This window comes from Petaurus breviceps, unplaced genomic scaffold, assembly GCF_028583685.1.
Source record: "Petaurus breviceps papuanus isolate PSGF00001 unplaced genomic scaffold, PetGlider_PUasm1.0 181, whole genome shotgun sequence".
NCBI classification, from domain to species: Eukaryota; Metazoa; Chordata; class Mammalia; order Diprotodontia; family Petauridae; genus Petaurus; species Petaurus breviceps.
This window is the reverse complement of record NW_027185784.1, coordinates 25,821,234-25,831,107: the sequence shown is the minus strand read 5'-3', so window position 1 is coordinate 25,831,107 and position 9,874 is coordinate 25,821,234.

Here is a 9,874-nt window from a genome sequence, read left to right as displayed (position 1 = left end):
TCAGGAGGAACTGAGTTCATATCTGGCCTCAGACGTAACACTTTCTAGCTGTGTGACTTTGGGAAAGTCACTTACCCCAATTGCCCTGCCTTCTCCCCTAAAAAAAAAAAAAGAACTATTGTACTACCTAAAAGCCATGATCCAATAAAACATCCTGGACAACAACTGTCAAGAAATTATCAAGGCATCAGGGCAGAAATATCAGGACAATTTTTACTGCCCTGATAATCTAGAAAGAGAGAGTTAAATAGTAATTGAAAGAATCTACCCATAACTTCCTAAAAGAAATGAAAACTCCCAGGAACATTATAGCCAAATTCCAGGACTTTGAGATCAAGGAGAAAAAGATAAAAGCAGCCAGAAAGAAACAGTTCAAATATCAAGGAGCCATAGTTAGGACTACACAGTATTTAACAGCTTCTAAATTAAAGGACTGGAGGGCTTGGAATATGATATTTCAGAGGACAAAGGAGCCAAGACTACAACCAAGAATAACCTACCTAACAAAACTGAACATAATCTATCAGGGAAAAATGAACATTCAATGACATAGGGAACTTTCAAACATTCCTTATGAAAAGATCAGAGTTCACATACAAGACTCAGGAGAAGCGTAAAAAGGTAAATGGGAGTGAAAAAAAAAACACAAGTTATTTAATAAGATTAAACTGTCTACATCCCTGTAAAGAAAGATGATACTTGTAATTCATAAGAACTGTATCTCTATTAGGGCAGTTAGAAGGAGTATTCATACATAGATGGTCCAGGTATAAGTTGGCTTTGATGGGATGATATGAAAAAAAATCAAGGAGTGAGGAGAATTACACTGGAAGAAGAAGGAAGGGGAAAGTAGAATGGGGTAAATTATATCACATGAAGAGGCACAAAAGACCTATTACAGTACAGAGAGAGAAGAGGAAAGGGTAAGCATGGCTTGACTCTTACTCTCATCAGATTTGGCTCAAAAAGGGAATAACATACACACTCAGTTTGGAAGTAGGAGGGGAGGGGGACAAAAGTAGGGCTGATAGAAGGGAGGACTGATTGAGGGAGGTAGAGGTCAGAAGCAAAACACTGGTGAGGAGGAACAAGGTGAAAGAAAAGAGAGAGAAACATATAAAGAAGGGGGAAATAGGATGGAGGGAAATATACAATTAGTAATCGTAACTGTGAATGGGAATGGGATGAACTCACCCATAAAACAAAAGCAGATTAAAAACCAGAATCCCACAATATGTTGTTTACAAGAAACACATTTAAAGCAGAGACACACATATAGAATCAAGGTAAAAGGCTGGAGCAGAATATATTATGCTTCAGATGAAGTAAAAAAAAAAATCAGGGAGAGCAGTCATGATCTCAGACAAAGGAAAAGCAAAAATAGATCTAATCTGATGAGTTGAGGAAGGAAACTACATCTTGCTAAAAGGTACCATAGACAATGAAGTAATATCAATACTAAACATGTATACACCAAACATTATAGCATCCAGATTTCTAAAGGAGAAGTTAAATGAATTACAGAAATAAATTGACAGTGATGGGGAGCCCTCACCTTTCCCCTCTCAGAGCTAGATAAATCTAACCATAAAATAAGCAAGAAATATATTAAGGAGATAACTAGAATTTTAGAAAGGTTAGATATGAGAGACTTCTGGAGAAAACTGAATGGGGATAGAAAGGTACTTTTTTTTCAGCAGTACAGGGCCCCTACATAAAAACTGACCACATTTTAGGGCATAAAAGTCCCACAATCAAATGCAGAAAGGCAGAAATATTAAATGCATCCTTTTCAGATGATGATGCAATAAAAACAACATGAAATAAAGACCATGGAAAAATAGATTAAAAGTTAATTGAAAACTAAATAATCTAATCCTAAAGAATGAGTGGGTCAAAGAAAAAATTATAGAATCAAAGAATAATTTCATCAAAGAGAATGGCAACAATGAGATAGCATACCAAAATTTATGGGATGTAACAAAAGCATTACTTAAAAGGAAAATTTATATCTCTAAATGCTTACATCAGTAAAATAGAGAAAGACCTGATTGATGAATTGGGCATGCTACTAAAAAAGCTAGAAAAAGAACAAATTAAAAATCCTCAATTAAATACCAAATTGCAAATCCTAAAAATCAAAGGAGAGATTAACAAAAGTGAAAGTAAGAAAACCATTTAAATAATAAATAAAACTAAGAGTTTTATGAAAAAAACTATAATATAGATAAACCATTGATTAAATTGATTTTTTTAAAAGAAGAAAAGCAAATAACAAGTATCAAAAATGAAAAGGGTGAATTCACCACCAATGAAGAGGAGATTAAAGCAATAATTAGGAACTATTTTACCCACTTCTATGCCAATTAATCTGACAAGCTAAGTTAAGTAGATATTTACAAAAATATAAATTGTCCCTTATTAACAGAAGAGGAAATAGAATACTTAAATATACCCATTTTAGAAAAAGAAATAGAAAAGGGCATCAGTGAACTCCTCAAGAAAAAAATTCCCAGGACCAGATGAATTCACAAGTGAATTCTATCAATTTTTTTTTTTTTAAAGCAATCGGGGTTAAGTAATTTGCTTAAGGTTACATGGCCAGTTATTTTTTTGTGTGGGTGCCTAGTATCTGAGGCCAGAACCGATCCCAGGTCTCTCGATGCTGTGGCCGGTGCTCTTACTCACTGTGCCACCTGGCCACCCCTCTATCAAACATTTAGAGAACAATTCCAACATTATATAAACTATTTGGGAAAATAGGCAAAGAAGAAGTTCTATCAAATTCCTCTTAAGACACAAATATGGTGCAGATACCTAAATCAGGAAGAGTCATATCATAGGGGGAAAAACTATAGACCAATCTCCCTAATGAATATCAATGCAAAAATTTTAAGTAAAATACTAGCAAGGAGATTATATCAAATATATCAACAGGATCATACACTATGATGAGGTAGGATTTATACTAGGAATGCCAGGCTGGTTCACAGCATAAATTGATCCTATCAATAATAAAACCAACAGAAATCATATGACTATCTCAAGAGATGCAGAAAAAGTCTTTGACAAAGTACAACACCCATTCCTAATAAAAACACAAGTGAGCAGAGGAAAAGATGGAGCTTTTCTTAAAATAAGTCTTATCTGTCTAAAAACATCAACAAGCATTATCTGTAATGAGGAAAAGCTAAAACTCTTCCCAGTAGAAGCATGAGTGAAGCAAGGATGGCCAATATCACCACTATTATTCAATGTTGTACTACAAATGTTAGATACAGCAATAAGAGAAGAAAAAGAAATTAAAGGAAATAGAAGACGCAATGAGGAAACAAAATTATCACTCTTTGAAGATGATATGATGGTATACTTAGAGAATCAACTAAATAGTTGAAATAATTAACATTAGCAAAGTTGCAGGATATAAAATAAACCCACATAATTCATCAGTATTTCTATATATTACCAACAAAGTCCAAGCAGCAAGAGACAGAAAGAGAAATTCCATTTCAAATAAAATCTAGACAACATAAAATATTTGGGAGTCAACCTGCCAAGACAAATCCAGGAACTATATAAACCCAATTACAAAACACTTTTCACACACATAAAGTCAGATCTAAACAACTGGAAAAAATTTCATTGTTCATGGGTAAGCCCAGCCAATACAAGAAAGATGACAATCCTACTTAAATTAATTTACATATTCAATGCCATACCAATCAAACTACCAAAAAATGTATTTTATAGAGCTAGAAAAAATCATAACAAAAAATCATCTGGGAGAACAAAAGGTCAAGAATATCAAGGGAACGAATGGAGGAAAAAATTGTGAAGGAAGGTGGCCTACACATACCAGATCTCAAACTGTATTATATAATAGTAATCATCAAAACAATTGGGTACTGGCTAAGAAATAGAGCTGCGGATCAGTGGAAAACATTAGTTACACAAGAATCAATAGGAAATGACAACAGTAATCTAGAGTTTGATAAACTCCAAAACCCCCACTTTGGGAACAAGAAGTCACTATTTGAAAAAAAAAAAAACTGCTAGGAAAACTGGAAAACAATTTAGTAGAAACTAATGATAGAACAAAATCTTCTACCATCTACCAAGATAATATCAAAATGGGTACATAGTTTAAACATAAAGGATGATAGCATAAGCAAACTAAGAGAGCAAAGAATAGTTTACTTGTCAGAACTATGGAGAAGGAAAAAATTTATGACCAAACAAAAGACAGAGATCATTACAAGAAGTAAAAAGGACAATTTTTGGTTAGATTAAATCAAAAAGTTAGAAAAACCAAAACCAATGCAACCAAGATTAGAAGGAAAGCAAAAAGTGGAGAAACCATTTTCACAGCAAGATAAAGGTGGGTTTAAGAGAGAATACATATGTATTTAGAAGAGTATAAAATTCTTCTAAATTCAGAAGAAATAAAATGGTAGGAGCACAGAAAGGGGGAAGAGGACAAGGGAGGGATCTGTAGAGGGGAGAATGAGGGAACAGGTAAAAGGGGGTGTAGAAGGGTATTTAGATTTGTGGGAATGGGATACGGGAGGGATCCTTGGAGGAGTGTAGGCAAGTAAAAGGAGGGCAAGGTAGTGGGTAGAAGTAGAGTAGAGGAGGCAGGAGGGATACGAAACAAGATGTGCACAAACATAAAAACAAAGATCAGGAGCAGATTATGTTTGGGAAAGTATATATCTATATACATATGTATATATATATGTATGTATATATCTATAGCTATAGAGAAATATATCTAAACATTATTGTAGCCTTTTGGGGGGTAGGGGAAAGGTAAGAAAGAACAAAGTAAAAAAGGGCAGAGCAAAGAACAAAAAACTCACAAGGAAGCAAAGAAAAGATGGAAAATTCTCAACACAACATGTATTATTTGTCACACAGGCTTTCTTGAAATGAAATTTGTCACATATTTTGAATCCTCTCTTATGTTCTGCTGTGCACATGACATGTTTTTTTTTCCTTTTTTTGTATTTAAATTCCAATATTTAAGTTTATGATATATTTGTGTTTCTTTTCTCTACTCTGTGATTTGTGTTTTGGCATTTGAGTCTAAAATAAAAAAAAAAATTTTTTTTAAATAAAGACCTAATTTCTCTGATACACAGATTACTTTGTCAAATTTGTAAGAATTCAAATCATTCCCCAATTGATAAATGCTCAAAGGAAATGAACAGGCAGTTTTCAGATAAAGAAATCAAAGCTATATGAAAAAATGCTCTAAATCACTATTGATTTGAAAAATGCAAATTAAAACAACTCTGAGGTACTACCTCACACATGCCAGATTGGCTAATATGACAGAAAAGGAAAATAATAAATGTTGAAGGGGATGTGGAAAAATTGGGACACTAATATGCCATTGGCAGAGTTGTGAACTGATACAATTATTCTGGAGAGCAATTCAGAACTATGCACAAAGGGCTATAAAACAGTGCATACTCTTTGATCCAGAGAGATTTAAAAAAAAAAAAAAGGTTGGGGTGGGAAGAACCTATTTGTACAAAAATCTTTAGAGCAGTTCTTTTTATGTGGCAAAGAACTGGAAATTGAGGGGATACCCATAAATTGGGGAATGGCTGAACAAGTAAGTGGTGGCATATGATTGTAATGGAGTATTACTGTGCTATAAGAAATGATTAGAAGCATAGTTTCAGAAAAACCTGGATAGCCTTATATGAACTGATGCAAAGTCAGCAGAAGCTGGAGAGAACCTTGTACACAATAATAGCAATATTGTACAATGATCAACTGTGAATGACTTAGCTATTCCCAGCAAAACGATGATACAAGGCAGTTCCAAGGGACCATGAAGAAAAGTGTTGTCAACCTCCAGCAAAAGAAGTGATAGAGTCTGAATGCAGATTGAAGCATACTACTTTTCACTCTCTGTATTTTTTTCATATCCCCCCCAGGTCTGTGTCTTCTTTCACCACATGACTAATATGCTAATAGTTTTTGCATGATTGAAATTGTATAACCTATATCAAATTGCTTACTGTCTCAGGGAGGGAGAGATGAGGAAGGAAGAGAGAAAATTAAGAACTGAAAAACTATTTAGATGAATGTTAAAATTTTTCTTTACATGTAAGTGGGGAAAATATTTTTTCTTTTTTTTAATTTTAAACTTATATAGTAAAATTTCAATTCACAATAAGAAAAGAAAAAATAAACATATTATAAAATTAAGTACTGAAACTTAAATACAAAATAAGAAAAAGGGGGAAAAAGCAGTCATGTGCACAGTAGAACCTAAGAGAAAACCAAAATATCCAGTAATAAATTTCCATTTCAAGAAAGCCCATATAATCAATACCACTCATTTTGTTCTGAGATGTCTATCCTTTCTTTGCTTCCTTGTAATTTTTCCTTGTCTCTGCTGTGCACTTTTTACTTTGTTCTTTTTTTTCTCTCTTTTGTTCCCCCCTACCCTCACCAAGGCTACAATTAAGCATGGATATATTTTTATATGCATACATATATATGTACACACACATAGACATTTATACACACAAAAGTATATATGCATACATATACACCTACATACATACACTTACATACACATAGATATACTTTACTGTGGCCAGCACAGTTGATGGGCTAGCAAGCAGTGAGAATAACGAGACGGGGGTGTAATTAATAGTCTTTTTATTATAGGACCATTTCATACAGAGCCAAAGATGCAAGGGGCTCACAGTTTATATTTCATCCCCAACAGAAGGTCTGTGTGACCCAAAAGAATGTAGACACCCCAAAAGAATGCAGACAATGTACAAGGACCCTCCCTCTATGTGACCCAAAGGAATACAATCTACAAAGATTCTCCCTTAATCTTGTTTACTATTTACCCTTGCTTAAGGTTATTTATTAGGGTAATATCATAGGATCATATCTGGAGGCATAAACAAAAAGAGATTACATGCCCTCTTGCTTATCTGCCCTGTAACCTTGCAGGTAACTGTATAGGGCAGGGGAATATTCCTTTAGCGGGGCCAAGGGATCCCAAAAGTTCTCTACATCCAAACAAGTTTATACATCCTCCTGCTTATCTGCCCTGTAACCTTTCAGGGGAGGGGAACATTTCATTAGTGGAGCTGGGGGACTCCTAAAAGTTCTCTACAGTACTTATCTATAATCATACTCATATATAGTCATATACATTCATATGCATCTATCTAGGACTATACTATACCTATTTGTTCTCTTTTTCTCTGAGAGTAGATAACCCTCTTCCTTCATAAATCTGAGTCTTAACATACTTTTCCAAGTCCACCAACTCATCATTTTATACACCACAGCAATATTCCAACCTTATACTGTCTAGTTATTTTACAATCCAAAACAATATTGATGAATATGGCTGACACCTACTGTAGTTGCCCTGTTTTTCTCTTTTGATTAAATCTATTTTGGTCTTAACTTTCTACAAGATCATGATTACCACTCCTGCTCTTTTTTTCCCTAATTCTAGTCATGATCTTTATTTTATTTGTTGTATGGATCTATTTCCTATCCCTCCTTACTCCTCTACTTTGCTTATACCCACTACCTTGCCCTCCTATTACTTAACCTACCCCCACTTCAAGGATCCCTCTTTGTTCTCCCATTCCCATAAATCTAAACAGCTTTCTATTATTAGAATTATCCTATTCCCTCACCCTCCCCTCTAAAAACTCCGTTATGCTCTCCCCCCACTCCCTATCCCCTTAACCTTTTATTTCTTGCTGAATTTAAAAGACTTTTATACCTTTCTAGATAACTGCATTGTTGCCCCCTTAAACTCATTCCCAATGAAAGTAGGATTCCACAACTACCAGCCTTCTTCCCCCATCTAATTACTCTGTCAGTTCTTCCTCTTGAACTTCATATCTTTTTTTTTTACCTGTTCCTAAAGGTTTTACTTTTTAAAATTATCATATTCAGGACTACCCCAATCATTCTTATGAACTACCCAATTACTAATAACAATCTTAAGACATACATTTTACATTCCCTCATATAAAAGGTAGTCTGTCCTTATTTAGTTCCATGTAATTAGTCTTTGATGTGTAGCTTATATCTTTCTTGGCTCTTGTATGTCAAACCTTATGTATGTATATATCTATAGCTATAGAGAAATATATCTAAACATTGTTGTAGCCTTTTGGGGGGTAGGGGAAGGGTAAGAAAGAACAAAGTAAAAAAGGGTTCGGTTTTGGTGTTTTGGTTTTTTTAAATCCTCAAAGTTTGACAGTTCATTAAATTTCTTTTTTTTTTCATTGAGGAGTATGCTTAACCTTTCTGGGTATGATATTTTTGGTTGGAACTCCAGTTCTTTTGCTCTTTAATATATAGTGTTGCAAGATCTGCAGTCTTTTAGCATCACTGCCACTAGGTTTTCTGTGATTCTAATTGTGGCACTACCATATTTGAAATGCTTTTTTTTCTTGTTGCTCATTTTATCCTTGAGCCAGGTGGTCTCAGAATTTGACTGTGATATTTATGTATGTTTTCCTTATAAGATTTCTTTCAGGTGGTGATAAGTGGATTTTTTCTATTTCTACTTTCCCCTCTTGTAATGTATCAGGAAATTTTTCTTTGTTTCTTGTATTATGGTAGCAAGATTCTTTTTTTGATCATAGCTTTCAGGTAGTCTAATTATTCTTACATTTTTCTCTTCTTGATCTCTTCTCCAGTTCAGCTATTTTCCTTATGAGATGTTTCACATTCTCTTGGAGTTGTTCATTTATATTTTGTATTATTACTTCTTGGTCTCTTATAACTTCACTGGCTTTCCTTTGCCCAATCCTGATTTTCAAGGTGTAATTTTCTTCCTTAAGATTTTGAACTTCCTTTTCTAATTGGTTGACTTTCTTTTCATAATCTTCTTGGGGTTTTTTGAGTTGTTCTTATATTTTCTAAAAATTTTCTTCAATCTCTCTCATTTGATTTTTAAAATCCTTTTCTAAGTTCTTCTACAAATTCTTTTTGGAAAGGTGACCATTTGACATTGTTTTTTGGAGTAGGAGAGGCTTTCTTGCTCCAGTATCCTCCTCTAAAGACAAACTCCAGTCGTCTCTATTCCCATAGCAACTTTCTCTAGTTGGATTCTTTCTGCTTTTAGTGCTCATTTTTTTTAAAAATGTGTAGCAGTTTATTTTTTGTAATTGCCTCTAATCCTGGGGTATGGAGGATGGTGCCTCTGGCCTCTGATCTTCCTTCAGTTCTCCCCTCTGGCCTAGAACTGAAACCAAGGACTCCACCCTCCTGCAAGTACACAGGACAACAGCTTTCCTGCCCCACTGCTTCTGTACTCACCAGGCTATGCTGCTTCTTTCTTGCCCAAGGCAGCATCTCCACACAGCTGGGGATGGAGTTCCTTGTCAACAGAGGTTCCCTCAATCTTCCCTAGCTCAGATACCCAACTTCCCTCACTGTGTAGGAGGTAAAAGATCCTATGGCTAGGGCCAAGGCTGCTCCCTCCTCCCCCAATGCAACTAACCATACAGCACGCTGCTTGTTGTTTAAACAGAACTAGGCTGGAAGTGGTTACTCTTCACAGGGGCCAAACCTCATCCTGGGATTTTTCTTCCAGTCTTCTCCAATTGTCCCAGGAGGACCACCATTCTGCCCCAACTTTTGTTTATTTTTAACTGGTCTATGCTCATCCTGAGACACTATTCTATTTCATTTGTGTGGAAACCTGGAGAACTTGGAATTTTCTTACATACTCTGGCATCTTCCCAGAATCCTCTCTCTACAATATCATGTATTTTTAGTAAAAAAAATTATTTCAATTAGTTCCCTCACTTTTGTATTTTAATTGCAAGGAGAAACTTCTTTTAATTCATGCCATTAAAGC